General features: G+C 46.6%; 1 protein-coding gene across 3 annotated transcripts in view; it reads left to right on the top strand.

Annotated features, from left to right (window-relative positions):
• Nucleotides 1-21,843, top strand: part of LPP (LIM domain containing preferred translocation partner in lipoma) — a 662,184-nt gene that overhangs the window by 378 nt on the left and 639,963 nt on the right. The window contains exon 1 of one of the 3 annotated variants that reach the window (XM_029939644.1): nt 7,851-7,866. The exons of the other annotated variants lie outside the window; for them this stretch is intronic. The gene's annotated coding sequence lies outside the window, so the exon portion shown is untranslated. Of the gene's footprint in view, nt 1-7,850; nt 7,867-21,843 lie in introns of those variants that run through there. 3 annotated transcript variants of the gene reach the window in all.

Below are 21,843 nucleotides of genomic sequence, written 5' to 3'. Positions count from 1 at the left end.
GGCCGCGGGGCCCGCGGTGCGGAAGTGCCCGCCGCGGCGCAATCACGGGGTGCACGCATGGGGGAGGGGGACCCCGAGTTTTCGGGAAGCGTCGACCTGGGACTGGGCGGGGTTGGAGCCCTTCCCTGAGCGCCCCCTGCCCGGGCTTTTCCGGGCGTTTAGGGGGCGGGGCCACACCCAGCCGCTGGGAGCTTTCGCGGAATCTCAGTTGTCACAGTGGAAAGGGCCTAGGAACCCAGTCATTCAAGTCCCCCCATTTTACAGTCGGCGCAGTTGAGGCCCAGAGACAAGGACGGCCTCCCTGGTGTCCCTCACTCCCAGCTCATGGTTCCCAGCTCCTGGTTCCTTTCCTGCAAACATTTCTCTAGCCACTCACTGTGTGCCAAGCGCTTCGTTGGGTGGGTGTGTGGGGCCGCAGAGACTGTTGGGGCCCAGGCCCTGCCCTCAGGGAGCGCTCAGTCAACCGAGGTGCCCGACCAGACCCAGGATAAAGTGCAGAGTGCCTGGGTGGGGGAAAGGCATGAATAAAGTTTGATTTCTCTCTTTGGAGGGGCCGCGCTTGATCAAGGAATTGAAGGATAGGGGTTTTTCCGAAGCCAGCCAGAGACAGGAAGGCCATTTGCGCGGGATTGGGGCGGGGATGGGGCGGTGGGGGGAGGGATGAAGACCCAAGAAGAGTAAATAGATTGTGGAGAGTGGAAATGAAGCTGTAACAGTGGCTGTGTTGGCGGCACAGGGTGGGTGGAGGGGGGACATGAGTTAAGAGCAGCACTGGAATTGTGCTTGAGTACTCTACCGAGCAACGCCTTTGGGACCTGGAGTGCTCCAGGAACTGAAAGGTCTCTGACTTCCCTTCTCGTCCCCTCCCAGGGATCCGTTGCCTTCCGGCTGCCTCCAGCACAAAATGCAAAAATTTAGGGTCATCTCTGAGCTACTTTCCTAGTACCAGACTCACTTAACTTCGTTTCCAATACCCTTTTATCAATTGTTTGCCTTTCAAGGAAATTCATTCTCACTAAGGTGTTAGTGACTTAGTGGTTTGCCTTTCCCAGCAAAGGAAGACTTTAGATAAAAGAGGGAAAGTAGCTAAATGTCCCCACCCACACCCCGCACTCCCCACCCTCCCACCCTGCCACACTCTTACAGGCTGACAAACAAACACAAAGGCCCAGAAGGGGGGTTGCAAGTTCTGGAGCCTACAGTGGGTAATGGTGGATGGTGGGGGGCCAGAACTGCAAACAGGGTTCTCTCCACTCCACTCTCCACTCTCCTGCTTCCAGGTTCCTGCCAGCATCAGGGGTCAATTAAAGGGAAGGGCCTGTATCTTGCATTTAATCTTTGGGAGGCAGTCCCCCAGCCACAACACCCCTGCGTTTATAGTGTAGAATGTAGACTCTAGATGCGAGATGCGAAGTTGGGGTTAGCTGTCCCAGTGGTTGAGGAATGGGCCTGGGCCCTTCGGGTTAGGCATTCTCCCAGGCAGTCGGTGGGCCTAGAGTTGGCTTTGGGGATAGGCCAAGGGAGGAGAAGCTGAGTTGCTGAGCTGGTTACTCTGGTGGGGACTGAGGAGGACCCTTTTTGTGGTGACCTATTCTGGTGGAGAAGTCACTGTTCTGGGATGGTAGGCTGTTCCAGGCAGTGGTTGGTGGAGAGGTGGCTTCAGTATGAAGGGAGTTTGGATCCGGCTCGAAGTCCTCTTTTGAGGGTTTTGATCAGGCTGGGACATGATTGAGAAGGGGAGGAACTGGCATGGGGAAGCCTGTTGCTGCCCAGGTCCAGCCAGAGAGGCAATAATTTGGCCTAAGAGTGTTCTCAGTGGGTGTTCATTCATTTGCTCTGCCTGTGTTACCGAGTACCTATTATGGGCCATTGGCAAAGATGAGAAATTTGTAGCAGGTTTCTGTGTTTTACTGAGACAAATGCGTTTTATTTCATCAGTACCAAAACACACTTCACATCTTAACATCACTGAAATTGGGTTCTCTTCTAATCATAGATGTGTCATAGCTGAGCAGATTTTCATTCTAAGTTGATAATGGTACATCTTACAGTTGATGGTTTAGATTTGATAAAATGTGTTCATGATACCCTTTATGAACGTACAGGACTCTGCACCTTTTTAAACAGTTTCCCATCAGACATTCCATTTGGATATCAAAAAATCCTTGGAGAATTGGGCCTGGTGACACCTGGTCCTCTTCATGTGAACCTTTGCCCAAGTTCCCGTGGCTAATTAGAGATGTGCTCAAAATGACAGTCCCGAACTTTGACTTGGTGTGTTAATATGTGACTTTACTTCACTGTGACCCTGGCGCCCATTAATGGGAAAGGCGGAAGAGTCAGATTGGATTTGATTTCAGAACTGTGGCTTACAGTGCTGCCATGATGATGACTCTTTGGCCAAGACAGGAGATTCCTAGTGACAGGGTAAAAACAGGGTATAGAGAACATGGCACATAGCACCTGAGTTCTGGAGCCAGCCTCCAGTGAACCAGGGACAGGTTGGGGCTGGGAGTACAGAGATGAGGGGACACAGTGCCTGCCTTTGAGGAGTACATGGTGGGGGCATTGCTTTTGGGGGATATGTTCTGGCTACTTGCACCGAGGAGTGTTACCTTCAAGGAAGCAACCACAGAAGGAGGAGTGTCTGAGGAGAATCTTTAGGGCTAAGCAGCAGTTGCTTTGTGGAAGAAGTCCTGGAAGAAGAGACGGGTCTGTGACAAGTATCACAGTCCTAGGGAAGGTTTATGCCTCAGGCTGTGTTTTGAATGATCAGCCTGAAGGGGGTTGTGGGAAATGGAGATTTAAATTTATCTTGTAGCCTAAAGGGTTATTACATGCTTCTCTGAAGATTGACCTGAGCATGAGCCTGGGTGGGGGATTCTGGAACCCTCCTCATTGCTGGGATTAGGTATTTGGGAGGTAATGTAGGAAGCGTGGTAACACATTTAGTAACTATTTGAGTGAACCTGAGACTTTGACCCTGGTCATAATTAGGAGTCTTAGCTCAGGGTGTGCCTTGGTCGGTGGCTGGGCGGGCACTGGCGGGGACTTTACCTGGAATGTGGCATTGGAAGGCCCTGCTGGAAGAAACCCAGGTGAGGAAGGAGGGGGAAGGCTGTGCTGCAGGTGGGAAGCAGCTGTCTGGGTGGAAATCCTCCGGCTCAGAGATGTGTATGAGGTAGAGGTGAGGCGAGGGAGGAGGGAATGGATGTGTGTTGTGAGAATCCGGTCCACACTTCGGAACGCGTGGTGGAAATGGCTGGTGCCTTCCTGTGCCGGTCACAGAAATGAGAAAGAACATTGATGGTGGCGCTCACCTCTCCTCACTTTGTCTGAAGAGGGTGGGTGGCCCGAGGGTTAATGGGGTTCATGCTTGTCAGTAGGTGAAGCACAAGCTTGAGGCTTGAAAGCATTGATCTTATCATTCTTAATAATAATAGTAATAATATTAGAATAATAATTGTGATGGTTTTCTGAGTGCTTCTCATGTGCTTATTTAATTCTCCTGCTGGTTGATGAAGAGAGGTTTTATGATTATCTGTCTCATTTTGCAAATGAGAAAATGAGTTTTGGGTTAAGTAAGGTCACACAACTGCTAGTGACATGGCTAAGTGTCCAACTTTTGCCTGATCTGTAGCTTCTTCGCTCTTTTCTACTGTGTCCACAGAATGAAAGGTGTTTTCCAGTGGTTTTCCTTGGAGTTGAATGCAGTGCACATTCACGGGGCCCAGTGGGGTCATAGTCGAAGGGTTATGTGGGTGAAGAGCTTCTCAGCTCCACAGTAGTGCTGCTGGGTCCCTTTTCTCTAAAGATTCCGCCATCCCCTCTACCCTTTGGATATCTTCTCTCCCCAAACCTAATGGGAGACAACAGAGCCTCGCCAGCAAAACATCTGCACCTCCCCCATCATCCCTCCTCAGTCTTCTGTCCTGATAGGGATTTGACATACCCCTGGAGAGAGGGAGTTGGAGAGATAACAAAGTAGGAAGTGAGGGAGGGTTTTGATTCCCCTTACTGCCCTTGATCTGTGGCTTCTTCAACAAGGCTGGAAGTCCTCTGGGGTTGAGCTGAATAGCTCTTGTTGGATCCTGCCCTTCCTTGGGTCATGAAGACCCATGGCTTTCTGGGTCAGGACTCTGAGAGATCAACTTAAGTTCTTCCTGTGGCCTGCCTGCCTTGGGTTTGTCGTTTGCATTTCGATCACTCACAGATAAAGGTATTTTCAGGTAGAGGAGACAGAACCTAGAAATGGCACTCAACAAAGTAAATAAGACATTGGCTTGGGTGCCTGGGTGGCTCAGTCAGTTGGGTGTCCGACTTTGGCTCAGGTCATGATCTCACAGCTCATGAGTTCAAGCCCAGAATTGGGCTCTGTGCTGACAGGTCAGATCCTGGAGCCTGCTTCAGAATCTGTGTCTACCTCTCTCTCTGTCCCTCCCCCACTTGCACTCTGTCTCTCTCTCTCTCTCAAAAATAAATAAACATTAAAAAAGAACTAAAAAAAAAAAGACCTTGGCCGTCTCATCTCCAAATCCTTCTGGTCTCTGGTGTTCTGAAGACGTTCAGTAATGTTTGTTAATGAATGAACGACATTTACTGATGCAATATAGACACCGGTGGCCGCTGGACTTTCTATGTTTGCTAGTCTTTGTCCCCCTTCCACTGTAAAATAAACCTCATGAGGATCACAAGGGTGCCTGCTTTGTTAATGGCCATATTCCCAGGCCCAGAAGAGTGCCTGGCACATGGTAGGTGCTTTGGAGATATTGGTTAGATGAAGAAAGGGATGACTTAGTTTACTGTAAGTACGATAGCAGTGATGGTGGAGCGGGACTTTTACTGACCTGAAAGTGTGGGCCATGGAGGTCCAGGACCGGATGGAAAACCAGCGGTGCTGTGGCTGTCACAGGGACGTGGCAGTCCCTCTGTCAGGGTGAAGACCAGAGTCTGGGAGTGGAGCTGGGACTCTCTCAATGTGCCATCCTGAGGACGAATGCAGTTGTAGCTGCTCTGTCTCTTTCCCTCCCACAGCCAGGTGGTTGCCTTGTTCTTGAACATTCTTCTGTTTTCTCAATCTGTGCCTTTGCCTGTTAATGGGCTCTGCCTTTTGTAAACCCAGGACTCTTTAAGTTCAAGGCCAAAAGCCACTTTGTGCCAGGAAACCATTCCCAGACTCCTTGTCCCCTTCTCCCCCACCTATATGTGTGATCACATATACCTCAATCTCTTGTATTCGGTGCAGCTCAGGTGTACTGAGTGATTAACATATGTCTGACAGAAATGCTGGATACTGGCCAACAGAGACGACCGAGCCTTGGTCTCTACCGAGGCTGTGTCTCTATGGATCATTATTCCAGTATAGGAGAGAGACATAAATAGAGCATGATGAGGCCCTACTAGAGCGATGAACAAAGGGCTGATGGGGGCCTTAGGAAAGGAGTGACCCACCATCTGGAAGAAGAGGCGCATGCTGACAGAGAAGACATTGGGTTGGATTTTGAAGAGTGAGTAGGAGTTCATATGGTGGACAGGGATGGAAGAGTTTGCCATACAGAGAGACCTTGATGTGCAGTCCTGAAGCTTCCAAAGTGTTTGGTAAATGGAAGGATGTGTTTGGAGATCGCTGTGAAGAACTAGGGTGGCCCTGGAGGGTTAGGCGGGAAAGGGCTGGCAGTTGTGGGGGGTGGGAGGGCTTTGTTACTTCTTTAAAAACAATTTTTTAAACGTTTATTATTTTAGAGAGAGACAGTGTAAGCTGGGGAGAGGCAGAGAGAAAGAGGGAAACATAGAATCCAAAGCAGGCTCCAGACTCTGAGCTGTGGGGCTTGAACTCATAAACCATGAGATCATGACATGGGCCAAAGTCAGACGCTTAACGGACTGAGCCACCCAGGCACCCTGGGCTTTTGTTACTTCTTGAGCAAAGACCGGTGTTGGTGGATCTCTATTTCAGAGAGTACTAGTAGCAAAGTGGCCCAGAGGCAGGGAGCCCCTTTAGGAGGCTGCTGATGTGTTCCAGGGTGGGCAACAGTGGGCCTGTACCAGCTCAGCATAGAAGAGGGGGACGGACGGATTCCAGGAGCTAGTTGCTGTCAGATTCATAACAGGTAGCTTAGGACCTCCTCTCGTCCTCATTATTTGCCAGCTTATCAGACTTGGCTGGAAAGAAACTTCAGTGCGAGCCAGGCTTGGAGGCAGTCAGAGCCCTGGGCTGGCAAACAGTTCCTGCCTTAGAAGTGTGGGAGGCGCCTCGGTGGCCAGAGCCACTGGATCCCTTGTGGCCCAGGGGAGGAAACCGAGGCCTGGTGAAAAGGACCCAGGGCTCTGTCACATCCTTGTCAGCTGAGCCTGAGTTGGGCCTCAGCCCATACTCCCAGGCCAGATTCCTTTCAAAGGTGGTTTTAGTTCTTTTTCTGCTGAGCCTGGCCTGACACATTCCTTCTCTGCTCCCCAAGGACTCTGCTTTGGAGAATTCCAGAAGGGCTACTGCTTGGAGACCACTGTTACTGGGCTTGAACCTTATGCTTTACACTATGAAACAAATTGATCAAGATGGTTGTTTGATCAAGGTGTGTGTTGTTGGGGATTGATTTCTTTTACTGCCATTTATGCCCTTCCCTTTTTTTGGAAGAACCAAGGTTCTGCCTCCATGATAACGTCAAGGTTCCTTGCTTGTGACCACCCTCAGCCCCAACACTGTCAGTCCCCTTTCATTTTTACGTAGTTTTGCTTGCATAAAGGTTTTCACGTTGCCAGTATGAGGTCCATTATAGGGTCGATCCTCTTGTTTGCTTCCTTCTTAAACCTACCCATCACAGCCCGTCTCACCGAACCCATTAGTGCTGCGTTGTCTTCATAGCACTTTTTATGTGGCAGATGCATTTTATAATCATTTTTATTACTTTGCTCCCAATTGTAATCCAAGAGATGGGTCAGGAGGGCTAGTCTTGTCTTTCAGAGTGTGGGCAAGAATTCAGGCGTGGAGAACCTTCCCATGGGGTGCTCGGCTTTACGTGGCAGAATGAGAATCCCATCTTCAGAGCTCCCGTCTGCTCCTTAACTGCTGCAGGGAAGTATGAGAAATTGACGGGACCATCCCTAGCAGGCTTTATGCACAGGAGGGAAACTATTAGTGTTACTTCACTGTGTGCTCGTCAATTAGTATTTGCTGCCTGTGTCGGTGACTTCGGAAGTCAACTGAGAATGAGGTTGGAGACCCCCAAACTCTGAGGGTCTGGGCTTTGCCATGCTACCATTTTTGCAGTACCATCACCAAAGGAATTTGGTGTATGGAAAGCATACTTCTCTGTTTGAGCCACCCACTAGCCTTGCGATCTTAATTTTTATTTATTTATTTATTTATTTATTTGAGAGACAGAGGGAGAGAGTGGGGCAGGGACAGAGGGAGAGGGAGAGAATCCCAAGCAGGCTCCGTGCTGTGAGTGCAGAGCTTGATGAGGGACTTGAGCTCATGAACCAGGAGGTCGTGCCCTGAGTTGAAACCAAGAGTCGAGTAGAGTGCTCAACTGACTGAGCCACCCAGGTGTCCCTTGCCCTGTGATCTTAAGCAAGTTCTGGAATATCCCTGAGTCTCAGTTACCTTTGAACAGAGATCTTACATCACAATGCATTTGTGAGAACCAGAGGAATCTCCTTAGCAGTGCTTTATGAGCTGTACCTCAGTGTGCCGTGTGGCCGTGCCATGTGCACACGTGGCGATTTCTGGTGCCCAGTATGGTGTCTGGCACAGAGTGATGGTACCTTACCATGCGGGTAGAGATCATGGGATTCAGACCCAGACAGCTCCAAGTCCAAATCGTAGCTGTAGCACTTAATGGAGAGTGCTCCCTGGGGTGGTCACAGGTATGATGTGGCGACTCCCTTCTGTTTAGACTTCTTATTGATAAGGGAGTCACTGTGGAGAACAGTGCGCCCCGCCAAGTGGGCTGAGTGCCACAGACATCCATGACACTTCCGCTCTGTGCAGAGTGACTTGTTACCAGTGAATGGCTGTGCAGTGTGCCTTCTTCCATCGCAACCATCCTACTCTTTTCTTGGGATTTGCGCCTTTCAGCCCTCATGGTTTACTTCTATTGCAGTAATTGCCTGGGTAATGGCCTCACATCAAAGCCCCCTGTGGTTCAAATGGAAAACTGGCATGGAGGGGTGGGGCCCCTCCTCCCTCTGAGGCTTGTGTGGGAACCTTTCATGGGCAGGTCAGCCAGAGGATCAGGACAGGGTGGGGTTATTCCATTGACCTTCAAGAAGTGTGTTTTGGCCTTGTTCCACCATCCATTATGGGCACTTTTCCTGACGTTGCCATTGTGAGCATTCCTTAGTGGCTCGGGCCGTTCACCAGCAAGTCAGCCGCCACGTTGAAGGACCTTGGGAGGTAGAGGTACTACTGGCCCTCTGGGGAGAAGACGGCTATGGACATATGGTGAATGTTTTAGCATCCTTAGAAGACCACTTTGTGGATATTAAGGGATTCCTGTCCTTAATGCCAGCCTCAGTTTTCTTATTGGGAAACATAGTTGTAGCAGTAGTATTTAGTTAACAGGTTGAGGGACCATCCTCTCTGGCTTATCCTCGTGTCTGTCTGGGTCCCAGAGTAGAATTGATAGTGACCCCTTTTCACGCCCAAAGGTGTTCTGATTGGGAGGATAGATTGTATGGTTGCCGCACTTGTAGTGAGTGTGGAGGGAGCTAGGGCAAGGAGTGAGCCTGAGGCTAGGCCTATCGTGATGACTCAACAAACACCGTTTTTGCTAGAGGAGATGCTACGTGCTCAAGAAATGTTGGCTCCATGAACTCCTGTAAGGTAAAGTTTGAGGATGCTGGAAGGAGATGTCAAGATCGCAGGCACGTAGGGTTTATCAGGGTTGATACAAACATGTTCATTCCTGTCCGACGGTAGGAAGGGGCCGCCCCAGGAGCAGTTACAGTCGAGGACTGATGTGTGCACACTGGAACATGTGGAAGTTTGGTGGAAGGGCTGGGTCTTAGGTGAGACACTGAAGGATGGAAGGCTTTGCCCGAGATGCAACAGGGCAGCCAAAATTGCCCTGGCTACTGACTCTTAAGCAACAAGATGGATTCTGTGTCCCTGTGTCTACTCTAGCTGGGTTTTTGATCATTTGTTTTCCATTCATTGGCCCATCTTGATAATGATCTCTGACTATAAGTGTGGAAGCCCCAGGGTGGCCCTAAATTCTGTGCCTGGAAGTGAGCAGAGGAACCCGAGCTTATTCATCCTAGTGAACTTCCACTGAAGACGGCTCCTGTGAAGTTCCCAGGAAGGAAATCAAAACTTAGTTGGCACCTGGAGCTTTTGCTATGTTTGGTCCAAGAGCGAATCATTTTTGACAGTGGCCCCGGGCGGGGGTGGGGTTTGCCACCAGCAGGGCAGGGTGTGCCCTGCCTCGTGGGAAAGGCAAACTGCAGTGACCTGGAGGGTGAGCTGCACCTTTTCTTAGAACGAGGTGAAAGGCAGGTCAGCTTTTCAGCTGTCTGGTCACTTTTGACCTGGAAACTTCTCTTCTTGGCCACAGACTAGCAGCTTTGCTTGGAGAATATTGGGGTTCCAGTAATGATAGTGGAACAGGACCCTAAAGACACATTTATTTGCCCATTGATCTGATGCACTGGTGTATTTGCTCAATCCCTTGACACCATGTGCCAGATGTACCTGTGAATGAATGAGTGAAATTCTAGTCTGGGCTTTGGGGATGGAAAATGCATGCAAATAGCACCCGGTGGCTCTGATTGGGTGACGACTAACTCTAGGGACCTGGGGGAAGCGTCACAGACTGTCATTGAATTGGGCTATGAAGAATGAGTGGGAACTTGGTAGGCAAGAGGCACAGAGGGTAGTTAGGCAAGGGAAATAACATGGCAGAGACACAGAGGTGAGAAAGTGCACTGTGCCTTGGAGAAGTGGAGTCACTGGGGATGGACTGCATAGCACAGAGGCCACGGTCACAGGAGTCAGGCTGGTGGGTTGGGGCTGAGACTGAGAAAGGTCTTGATTGCTAAGGAGTTGGGTCCGCACTATGGGAGGAGTGTCAGGTAGGAGGCTCTGCGCTTCAGGAAAAAAGTGGTGTGCTGGATGGGGAGGGAGATGGCAACATGTACTGCAGTAGATGTTCCAGGAGGAAGACAGAGGGAAGCTGACTGAGGACTGATGCCACGGACATGGTGGATGTTTTATAGGTAAAAGAGAGGTCACCCAGTCTTCTTGTTTAAACAAGACAAAAGCCAGACTCTGTGCAGGTGACACATGCAAAGTCCCAGCCCTGGTTCTAGCAAAACCTCCTGGCGATCCCATCCTCTGCTCAGTGTTGATAGAAGGATGACCAAGTGCATGGCTGTTGAGATAGCTCTTTGTCAAGGGGAAGATCTCTATCCTTTTTTTTTTTTAAATCTTTTAAGAATTTCATGAAATCTCTTGATTCTGAACGGAATTGGTTCTTTCTAGAGATACTGAATCACTGGAGATATTCAAACAGTGGCTGATTGGAATGTTGGTGAAAATTCCGGTATTTATCGAAGACCTGATATAGAATGTCTTTGAGGTCTTCCCAATCTGACTTTTTCCCCTCTCTCCCTTCCTTTCTTCCTTCCTTCCTTCTTAGGAAAAGATATTTGTAACTATCTTACCTGGGGGTCTTCTCTCCGTTTGGCTTCTTAGGATCATCTTGGCTGAACTGGATAAATGGCAGAGAAAGTGAAAAGTGGATGATCAAGCACTAAGAATGGTGGGCTATTTTTCATGCAGGATATTGAGGGAATTATCATTTTGGTGCCAGTAAGTTAATACACACTCACCAGGGAGATCTTTGTGGCCTAGACTGGCCCGCATGATCCTGATCAAAATGGAATATGCTTACAACTTTCCACCAGTTGCCATTTTTATAGTGCTTCCCAGTCAACCATGTGTTTTCCTGTGAATTACAGGCAAATCCCCTCAACAGTGCTGGGTGTAGTTACTACTGTCCAGGTTTAACTACGTGGAACGTGAGGTGAGACAGACTATATGGCCTTCCTAGGGCTCACGTTAGTTGCATATTGAGTCAGGACTTCGACTTGAGTTTTCTGTTAGCACGATTTTGGGTTCCTCCTGTTTCCAGCCTGTGCAGATCCGTGGGACAAACTGTGGCTTTTGTTTATATTCGTATCCATTGTGGGTCCTGATGAGTGGCAAGAATTTAATAAGTGTTTGTCGAATGAACATATGAATAAATGAATTGTATAAACAAAGTAATAAATGAGAACTTGAGTTGCAAGCATATGTTTACTAATGAAAAAACCAAATTGATCTCATGTAAACCATTAATCCGTCTGTTATTGAAAGACAAAAAGAACTCATTTGGAATATATTTACTCAACTACATTAAAAAAAAAACAACACACACACATACCAAAAAACCTCCCACCAAAACTATTTTTACCTAAAACCCACTCTCTTTTTCTTACAAGACCATACCCCTCATCTCAACCCCGCCCCAAAGTGCATGTCTACTTTTTTCTATGTGTACAAAATTTTCACTTCATATTATTACAGAAGTCTTATCGTTTTTTGGCCTGGAATTTATATATATCTTTTATGTAACTAAAACTTCGTTGAAATTAATAAATCCTGCTTTAAACATTATTATGTGGACAGTAAGATAGTTTTCAGTTTGAAAAAAGTTAAATGCAATTCAATATGTTAACAAATGCAGTGTAAACATTAGTGGGCAAATACCTTTTACTTCCTTCTTAAAAATTTTTTTTTTAAGTTTATTTTTGAGAGAGAGAGAGTGTGTGAAACAGAGACAGAGACAGAGGGTGAGTGGGGGAGGGGCAGAGAGCAAAGGAGACTGAATCCAAAGCAGGTTCCACGCTTTGAGGGGTCAGCACAGAGCCCAATGCGGGGCTCGAATCCACAAACCGAGAGATTATGACCTGAGCAGAAGTCGGATAGTTAACAGACTGAGCCACCCAGGCACCCTTCTTTTTCTTCCTTCTACTGTATTTACTGAAGACAACTGTTTCTGTGGCACTGCCACTTATCCCTTATAGTGGCTGCTGTTTTGTCCCTTGCATCATGTGTTTCTGTGAATTTATTTCTTATCTCCTCCTGGATGCAGTAGAAAAGGCAAGGATGGTTGGAGATGGGTTCAAATCACGGCTCTGCCACTCAGCTATTGTAACTTTGTATTGATTAACTAGCCTCCTCTGTGAAAGGGGATAATAGTGCCTTCCAGGTGATGTGGCCATGGAAGGAATTCGGTGGTCATTGGATTAAAGCACCACCGCCGGCCACATGCTGCTGGAGAATGTTCTCTCTGTCCTTCTCCCTGACAGCCCGCCAGATGATAAGACAACCAGGATCTTTTCCCCATCTTTCCCTCTGCAGCATGACCCATAGCAGGCAGACCCTAAACAAATGTTTATTGCCTGGCTGAACAAGGTTAAGTTCTTTTGAAGGAGAATTATCAGCACAAAATACCGAATATCTCTAATTCTTTTCATACCAGTTGCTGTTCGCCCTCCAGCAGAGTCATTAGCAGGGTGTGAGTGTACTTGTTTCTCTCGCTCTTCACTAGGATTTAATTTTATAACTTGTATTTGCCTTTGCTAAATTAATATGTAAGAAATGGCATTTCGTTATTGTGTTAATTTGCATGCCTTTAATTACTGGAAAGATTTCTCACGTGGTAGTTTAGAGTGTGTGTTTTTCCCTTGTGTGCATTGTCAAATAGCAATATTTAAGTGGGCTGGAGAAGCTTGGTATGAAGGGGCTAAACATGTTTATTTTTGTCTTTTTACGTAAGTAAGCTGCATGCTCAGTGTGGGGCTTGAACTCATGACACCGAGATCAAGAGTTGCATGCTCACGGCCTGAACCAGCCAGGCATCCCAATATTTAATGTTTTGAGTTGCCCACTCCTTATGTATGTATGTATGTATCTATTCATTCATTCATTCATTCAATGTTATTGAGCACCTACTCCACGCTGGGCTCTGTTCCAGTGACTACACATAACTAAAAAAACCACCCCCCCAGAATGAATAAAGTCATAGATCTCTAATCCGACCTCCTCATTTAACATGTGTGGTAGCTGAGGCCTCAGAAGAGTGAGGTTAATTGCCCAGAGCCATTGGTGTGTTTTGTAGTGGACCCAACCATTTACTTGAACTGTGATTTCTTATGCTTTATATCAGTAGCCATTTAAACCATGGAAACATCCTGGAAATGTCAGAACTGTGACAACGGAACAACATCTCCAAACTGTATCTACACTGAGAATGCAGAGATCTGATTTTTGATTTAAAAAATATGATCACGTGGCTCTTGAACTCATATATATGTAAACAATGTCCCAAACTTTTTCTTCCTTTTACATTTATGTTCATTCTTTTAAATTCTTGTGTGTTTTTTTTTCAGTTTATTTATTTTGAGGGGGAGAAAGAGAGAGAGAGAGGTGGAGAGAGATCCCAAGCAGGCTCCACACTGTTACTGCAGAGCCAAAGTGGGGCTTGATCTCACGAAACACGAGATCATGATCTGAGCTGAAATCAAGAGCCAATGCTCAACTAACTGAGCCACACAGTCGCCCAACATTAACGTTCATTCTTAAGTGAATAAACTTAATTATTAAAGCAAAACTAGAAAACAAAATAACCCCAATCTGTGAAGCTTGGACCAAGTGTAACCCTCTTTGGACATGTTTTTGGGAAATGGAAATAACAGATGACATATTTCTCTATCAAATAAAATAGTCAATTTAGATTTAATAAGGCAGTTATCTTCAGGTAATAAAAATTCAACTAACTTGCCATAACTATCTTGTTTAAAGTCAATTAAAAGCCTCATATTCTTTACTTGCTGGGTAAAATTTAATAGAACTTCAGTTAAGCATTTATTGCTTATTTAATTCAAAATTAAGTTAATCACCACAGTTGGTAACAACCACTGAGTATTTAATTAACATTCAGCAAACTATCTTATTAAGTCTAAATTAGATACAGACAGGTCTTGTTTATCCCTATCAGTCTGCAAACACCATTTCCCCACCTCCCACCCCAGAGGGCCTTTGGTTTTCCCTTGGCTTTCCTTTTCTGATTTGTCATCTTCATTTTCTTCTGGTTGACACCGACTTGGGGAAAGGAGGAGGGAAAGAGGTAGGAGCCCATCGTGTTACGAGAACTTCTGGCTTAGGGCACAGCTGAGGGGCTTCTGTTCCATTCTGTTCTGTTCTGTTCCATTGGTCAAGAATCACTGAGCACCTTCTTTGTGTAAGACATTCTTTTAAACACTCAGGACGATCTAGAGGAAGTTATGTTGACATAGTTGGCTCTGTTTTCTCATCTTAGATGGTTGGGTTTAATGGATTCATTGAACACATATTTATTGGCCTACAGTTCGTAAAGCCCTTTGCTGTGTGTCATGATGATTTGCAAAAAGTCCTTGCTTTTAAAGAAGGCACACAGTCTCAAAGGACAGGTGCAGTAGAATAAATATTGGGCAAGAATTATGTCATTCTATGAGGTTCTGTTACCCAAAGTGTTCTCTGAGAAAAAGGTCCCATAGCCAAATAGGTCTGGTGAAGTCCAAGTTAAACAAAATTAAATGGGTATCTTTACCATGGGACTTTCTGAACCTTTAGTAGCCCAGTGCACACTGTGACCTCCCAAAAGGTTTGTTTCTCAAAGTTATTTGATCAGAGAGTCCCTGTATCACCACTCTCTTCCTCTTTTTTTTTTTTTTTAAATTTTTTAATTATCCCCCTAGGACATTTCTTAGGCTTAGTGTTCCCATGAGCTTTGGTTTGGAAATCTCCTGTGAGCCTTTAGGGGTACTCAGGCATGCACCCTAGTCACTGATACAGACAAGGTTGGTGCATGAAAGGTGTGCTGACACGGAGTGATTTCAGACATAGGGACTTGTGGTTTGAGGGTGTGAAATCGGAGCAGGAAGACGGGGTTTGGGAAGGAGGGGCAGTTGTATAAGCAGAGGGGCCTGGAGGATGGTCAGGGGTCATCAGGAAGAGAACAGCTGTGAAATTCGGACATGACTGGCTTGGTTCAGACACTCTAACCCATGGACACAGCTTAGAGCAATTTTTGTTCTGTCCTCAGTCTGGAGAGGTAAGAGGCAGCGGCATTTTTGGTGCAGAGCTCTGCTTGAGGTCTTGTTCCAGATTGTTCCAACCGAGTGTCTGCCCATGTGCAGAAGCCATCGCTTCTGTAAGACCTTCTGGCACTGTGTGGGGCAGGGCCTCTGTCTGTGAATCAGTCTCTCTCAGGAGTGAGTCTTGGCTCTTTCATGGATGGCTTCATCCCAGCAGGTCTGATTTCCAATTGCCCCGTCAGATATCCCCTTTCTCCACCTTCCCTTTCTCCCCAGCGTCCCTCATTCTGATGAATCACCTGTTTTCATTTTTCATTCTTACCCTTTTGTATCATCATTTTCATCTAAGGCAAGCTGCCTTTTTATATTCTTCCTGGAAAGTCATCTGTTTCATTTCAAAGCACGCTACCAGTTTTCTCATCTCCAATAGCAACCAGCAGATGGGAGGCGCCGGATGAAGTGGAGGACGATCCACCAGTCTGGTCCGCTCTGTCGTGGAGGTTTGGCCTCAGGCTGTGCTCTTTCAATGCCCATCTTGTTATCTGTCTCTGTATGGAGAGGAGCACAGGCAAGGAATGGGGAAATCTGGGTTGTATTTCTGATTCCACTTTGAGTACAAGATTCCCCTCTTTGAGCCTCAGTTTGTTTGTCAATGAAATGTTAGACTTTGGACCCTTTCAACAGAAAAATGTTGAGTGTTAACAGTGGTTGAGTCAACACAAAGTGAAGTCAACCTGGATTATTTGATCAGACATGTATCTTTGTGCCTGGCAACACAAGGAAACGTGTCATGAGCATAGCTCCATGGGCATACATGGTAGACATCCACTGAGGGTTGCTTCTTCTACACCCTGTGTCCTTCTAGACTTTTTCTTTATATTGCCTATTGCTTTTTAAGTCATCTCTTTTTTCTCTTCTGCCACTTGGGCTTATCTCTTTTTTGCCTCCCCTCCTTCTGCTGTGTTTTCCTCCCATCCATAGCTGGATGGCTCCCTCTCTTCCCTTTTCCCTTCTGGCTCTGTCCATGGAGGTGTCCACTCTAGAAGTTTCTAAAGATAGATGACAGCGGCAGGGTAGATTGGGGAATGGTGGTCCTAGCCAGCTGCACATCTTTCCAGGAGATTATTTGTTCTTTAGAATATTTCTTTGTTGAATACATGTTGTTCAATGAGTGAGATCAAGTCTTGCCCTCAGGGAGCCCACAGTGGAGGTGAGAAGCTGTCTGACTTTTCTTTTAATTTTTTTTCTTTTTTTCTTTTTTTGCTTTCTAGAATGAGGTAAAGCACTCCTGGGTTTTCAGCACGGATTCTTGAGAATCTAGGAAAACTAGTTACCTGGAAAGCTTAAGCTTCTTCTGCCCACCTTTTTAAAAATTATGTTTATTTACTTTTGAGAGAGAGAGAGAGAGACACTGTGTGAGTGGAGGAGGGGCAGAGAGAGAGGGAGATACAGACAGAATCTGAAGCAGGCTCCAGGCTCTAGGCTGTCAGCACAGAGTCCAACGCAGGGCTCGAACCCATGGACCATGAGATCATGACCTGAGCCGAAGTTGGACTCTTAACCAACTGAGCCTCCCAGGTGCCCCCCTGCCCACCTAAAAAGGCAGCTTGCATGTTTCATTTCACCATCTACCTGGACAGACACTTCAGGGATAAAAAGTCAGCAGGTAGCGCAAGTGGTTACAGATCATCCGGAATGATGTGGCAGAGAGCACAGGACCCAGGACCAAGCCCAAGCCCAGAGAAGTCATTCACATGTAGAGTGGCCATTGGTAATGGCAGTGAGGTTTGGTCTCACTACAGGAAAGATTTTTCCAAAGGTAGGAATTTACCTTGAGAGTTCGTTTGCTTCTTCTTTGTATTAAACATGACACTCACCTTTTAGTCTTTGTGATTAGTCTTTGGATTTTCCCAGTTATATATGCCTACTTGGAAAATCCAGAAGCATTTGGGAAGCTTTGATCTGGGTAGTATTTGAGAATGTAGGCTCTGGAGCTAGACGGTATCCTGGCTCTGCCTTTAGAGCCAGGCTCTGCCATTAATAGGCTGACTTGTTACTTAATCTGTTTAGTCCTCTGTTGCCACATCCATAAAATGGGAGTGACAAAATGATCTATCTCCTTATAGGGACTGAATGAGTTAGCATATATCAAGCCCATAGAACAGAGCCTGACACATACTAAGCACCCAGTAAATATTAGCTACTGTTTTAAGTGTTATCCTTTACAGTCAGAAAGTTGTAATTTGATATTAGTGATGAGTAGATTTTTGGGGTCTTCTTTGATTTTAAGATTTTATTTTTAGGCAATCTCTACATCCAGTGTGGGTCTTGAACTTACAACCCTGAGATCAAGAGTTACATGCTCTTCCAATTGAGCCAACCAGGTACCCCCTGGGTCATCTTTTTAAACACACTTTTAATTTTGGAAGAGTTTTTTTAAGGATGCAGAAAAGTTGTAAAGATTGTACAGAGAATATTCTTATGCCCCTTGCCCAGTGCCTCTCATTTTTGTCATATTGTATTACCCTGGGGGCATTTGTTAAAACTAAGATACCGACATTGGTATGTTGCTGATTAACTCAACTCCGGACTCTGGTTGTGTTTTACCAGTTTTTCCATTAACATCTCTGTCTTCTCTGGGATGAGTTCAGGATAGCACATTGTATTTGGTTGTTATGTTTCCCCAGCCTAGAGTGACTTGAAAGCTTGCATCTTTTTTTTTTTAAGTTTATTTATTTAGTTAGTTATTTTGTACGCATATGAGAGAGTGTGCAAGTGAGCAGGGAAGGGCAGAGAGAGAGGGAGAGAGACAATCCCAAGTAGGCTGTGCTGATTCCACAGAAACTGATGCAGGGCTCTTTCCCATGAACTGTGAGATCATGCATGAGCCAAAATCAAGAGCCAGATGCTCAACTGACTGAGCCACACAGGTGCCCCAAAGCTTACGTTCTTTTTAAAAGCTAGGGAAGGATCCCTTCTAGACAAGCCTGTTAGAACCTATAATGTTGAACAATGAAATTGGAGCAACTGTGTATGAAGTGGGGTAGTGTGCAATCCACCTTTGTTGTCCTCTTCTGCTTTTTTTTTTTAATTTGAAGGAGCTCTGGTGAAGCCGGGTTTAAACCTCACCGTAGTATAGCCTCCTTGTTTTTTGAGGAGGAGACTGAGGACCCAAAATGGAGAGTGACAATGCTGGGCGAAGCTGGAAACCTAGAGAAGGTCAAAAAAGGATCCTGGAGATGCCCTGATCCCGCCCCTGTTGTTGAATGGATGAATGAGCAACGATCAAGGACTTCATTCTTATCTGAAAGTGGGTTCAGTGGTCTGTGATACCTCACTGATACTTAATGCTCACAAAGCACCACTATTTGACCTTGTGAAAATTAAGCGAGCCAAGGTGCTTACTCATAGCATAGCCTGAAACACAGTAGGTTTTCAATAAATGCTTGGAAACAGAAGCCTTGAAAAACGAGGAAACTTTATCCTTAGAACGTACTTCAAGAAGACGGGATACATTGCGGCCAAAGAACAGTAATTCATAAGGAAATCTGTGACACTCAGGAATGGAACCAGTGTTTGAGTTTCTGATAAGCAGGATATACTGTCTGTTTTTATTCTTAGAGGCTTTTATCATACAATACTACATTATGTTGCAGTCTGACTTTCACACAAATTGGATCCCAAAACTTCTTACAGGAATTAAAAATACAAACTCGTGGGCAGTATGTGTTTTATAAATTACAGAAAACAGTAGTGTAAAGACATGGCGTAGTAAGTCTAGTTAAGCCTGCAGCAGGCACCGATACCCAGGAGGAAGACAGGGCTGAGGCTGCTGGGAAGGCAGTGAGGAGAGCAGGTGCACGGCGTGGTGTTCAGTGCCAGGAGAGATGGAGGGAGGCCATCTTCTGCGGGAGGCTGGATGAGGAAGCTGGGCAGTGGAGGCAGTGTAAGGATCCTGGAGAGGTAAACCTGCTGTATATCCCTGAAACATTTTTTTTTTAAATTTTAAAGACTTTAGTTTTTAAGATTGGTTTTAGGTTAACAGCAAAATTGAGAGGGAGGTACAGAGATGTCTCATGTCCCTACCTCCCCATACATACGCATAGTCTCCCCCCATTCTCAGCCTCTTCCACTAGCGTGGTCCATGTGTGGCCGTTGAGGGACCTGCATTAACACATCATGATCACCCCAAAGTTCATAACTTACATTACGGCTCAATCTTGATGTAGTACATTCTGTGGATTTTGGACAAATGGATGATGGCATGTAACCACCCTTGCATGATGCAGAGGATTTTGCTGCCCTAAACATCATCTGTCATCTGCCTGTTCTTCCCTACCTCCCACCCCAACACCTGGCAAACACTGATCTTTTTAGTGTCTCCATGTATCCATGTATGGGCTTGTTGAATGGGACCAATTGCCTTTGGAAGCCTAACCTCCATTGCTTTTTCTCATCCTGGCCTTTGTCACAGCCTTTCCTTGACCTAGGTTGCTGTTCCCTGCCCTCGTCCCCTGTTCGAACTGATCTTCAAGGTCTAGTGCCTCCTTCATGAAGCAGGCCTGGCTTTCCACCTGTTGCTCCTAAGCAGGAAATAATCACTTCCTCTTGACAATTCATTCCTGTGTGGAATCTGGCAGGCATATAACAAAAACACTTGTTGAACAGATGGATGGATGCGCAGATTAACAGATGGATGGATGGGTGGATTTTCCATCTCCCATAGTACACTCAAACTTAGTTCCTTTAGAACAGGATTATAACTTGCTCATCTCTATGTCCTCTAGGACCAGCGCTGAGAAGGTGCCCTTCTATCCATCTATCCATCCACCCACCCCCCCACTCATCCGCCCGTCTATCCATCCTTCCATCCATCCATCCATTTGTCCATCCCAGAGTAGACGTTCAGGCTCTGTTACAGGGTTGTAGCAATGAACGGTTCACTTGTGGGTAGTCTGCACAGAGAAAATGGTATTCTTTGGGGTATGCTTTCATACTTAGGTTTGTCTGTAATTTTTCTTTTTCTTTTGGCACGTACGGACTAAGGAAGAAATGGCTTGTTTTATCTGCGCATGCCATCGGTGTTTCAAGCAAATGCTCTCTCATTCCTTTAGCTGGCTTTGTCCTGAAGAGAGCTCACTGGGTTTGGAAAGGCTCTGTCTCTCAGAGAACGTGGCAGATTCTTACTGACTTGCTTTAGGGATAAATGCCCTTTCCAAGGTTTTTAAACCTTGGTGCCAGGATGCCACAGTGCTCGTGGCTGGGCTTCTGTGCTAATGTTTTTTACTTTTATTTTTTTAATATAGTGACAGAATGCATAGCACTGAGGTGGTAAATGGGAAAAAGAAGTGCAGTGGAGTAAACTGTTTCTTGGGGCCTTTCGTATTAATCACAGGAGGAAGCATCAGTCATGGCCAGATGAGAGAGCCAGCTGACTCAGGTTCATGCCAGATCGACATCAGAGTGACAGAATCGGGAGGAATTTGACGATGCTGAATTGGAGAGTCCTAAGGTTCTCAGCGTAGTAGTGCTAGATGGATCAGAGAGACCATGTAGTGCAGGAGTTCAGACCTGAAGGAGACCAGAGTCATCCTGGAGGGTGTGCTGCCCACTCTGACCCAATTCTGAGGCAGTCAATCATGAACCTGCACTTAGAGCAACCTCAAGAGTTGTGCCAAGGCTGATTGAAACCAATGACCCAGTCCAGTGACTGGTGTTTGTTTGCTTATATGTTTGTTTGTTTTTAGAAATGGGGAACTGAGACCTGGAGAGGAGTGGAAAGGACTTGTCCAGAGTCCCCCAGCTTATAGGAGCAGAGGTAGAGTCAAAACCAAGAATCCTGACTTGCAGAGCGTTCCATACTGTTACTGGAGACTGGGAGCCATGTTATTTTTAGGTCTGCTGCAGAGTGACAGCTAGGTTTCCCTAGCTTTGCCCAGTCCGGTCACAGACTTATTTTTCAGGGCCTTCCACTTAGCTGTCTTCAGCTACATTTCCTTGTGCAGTTAAGCCACATCTTGGCTGCTGCTGTGCACTAGGAATTGCATTGAAACTAGAAGTGGTGTCACACTGTGGCCATCGGAAAGCATGGCTGTCTGCTAGTCAAGCCTTGACTAGATTTATGCGTTCACTTTCTGATCTGAAAAGGAGGACATCTTGGCCAGAAGCTTCGAAGCCAAGGGTGGAGCTCCCCGGGGCTCCAGGCTCCTCCTTCTCCAGAGCTGGTCAGTGCTTAGGGACACCAGAGGATGCGGCTCCTGTCACCTACTGGGAGAGGGAGGGCGGCACAGTGGGAGGTCTTCTACAGCTGGGTGCACTCCCTCCCCCCCACTGCCAGGAGATACCAGTGCTCTACATGCCCCTCTCTTCCCGCCCCTCCTCCTTTCTCTGGCTGTCGTGGCTCCCCCGCAACCATCCTGTACCCCAGGGAAGCCTGCCATCCATGTATCCTTTATCCACACACCTTTGTTGGTCTCTGTTGTCCGGGGTCTACCCTAAGCACCTTGGGGTCGAGGGCTACTGTTCGCTTTTCCAAAGTCACAGCACCTCCCTTTCTTCAGGTCATAACTTAAGACGATACAGTATCATTCTTCCAATATTTGCCTTCTGTCCATTGCATCAAACTGCTTTTCCCTGGCTGGAATTAAACGGCTGGTAATCATTTACCTCTGCGGTTCCCTTAACTGTGGGGCACACAGTTGGATGGTCACAGGGAGATTCCTG

This window comes from Suricata suricatta, chromosome 5, assembly GCF_006229205.1.
Source record: "Suricata suricatta isolate VVHF042 chromosome 5, meerkat_22Aug2017_6uvM2_HiC, whole genome shotgun sequence".
Lineage (NCBI taxonomy): Eukaryota > Metazoa > Chordata > Mammalia > Carnivora > Herpestidae > Suricata > Suricata suricatta.
This window is presented reverse-complemented; position numbering and strand designations above follow the sequence as displayed.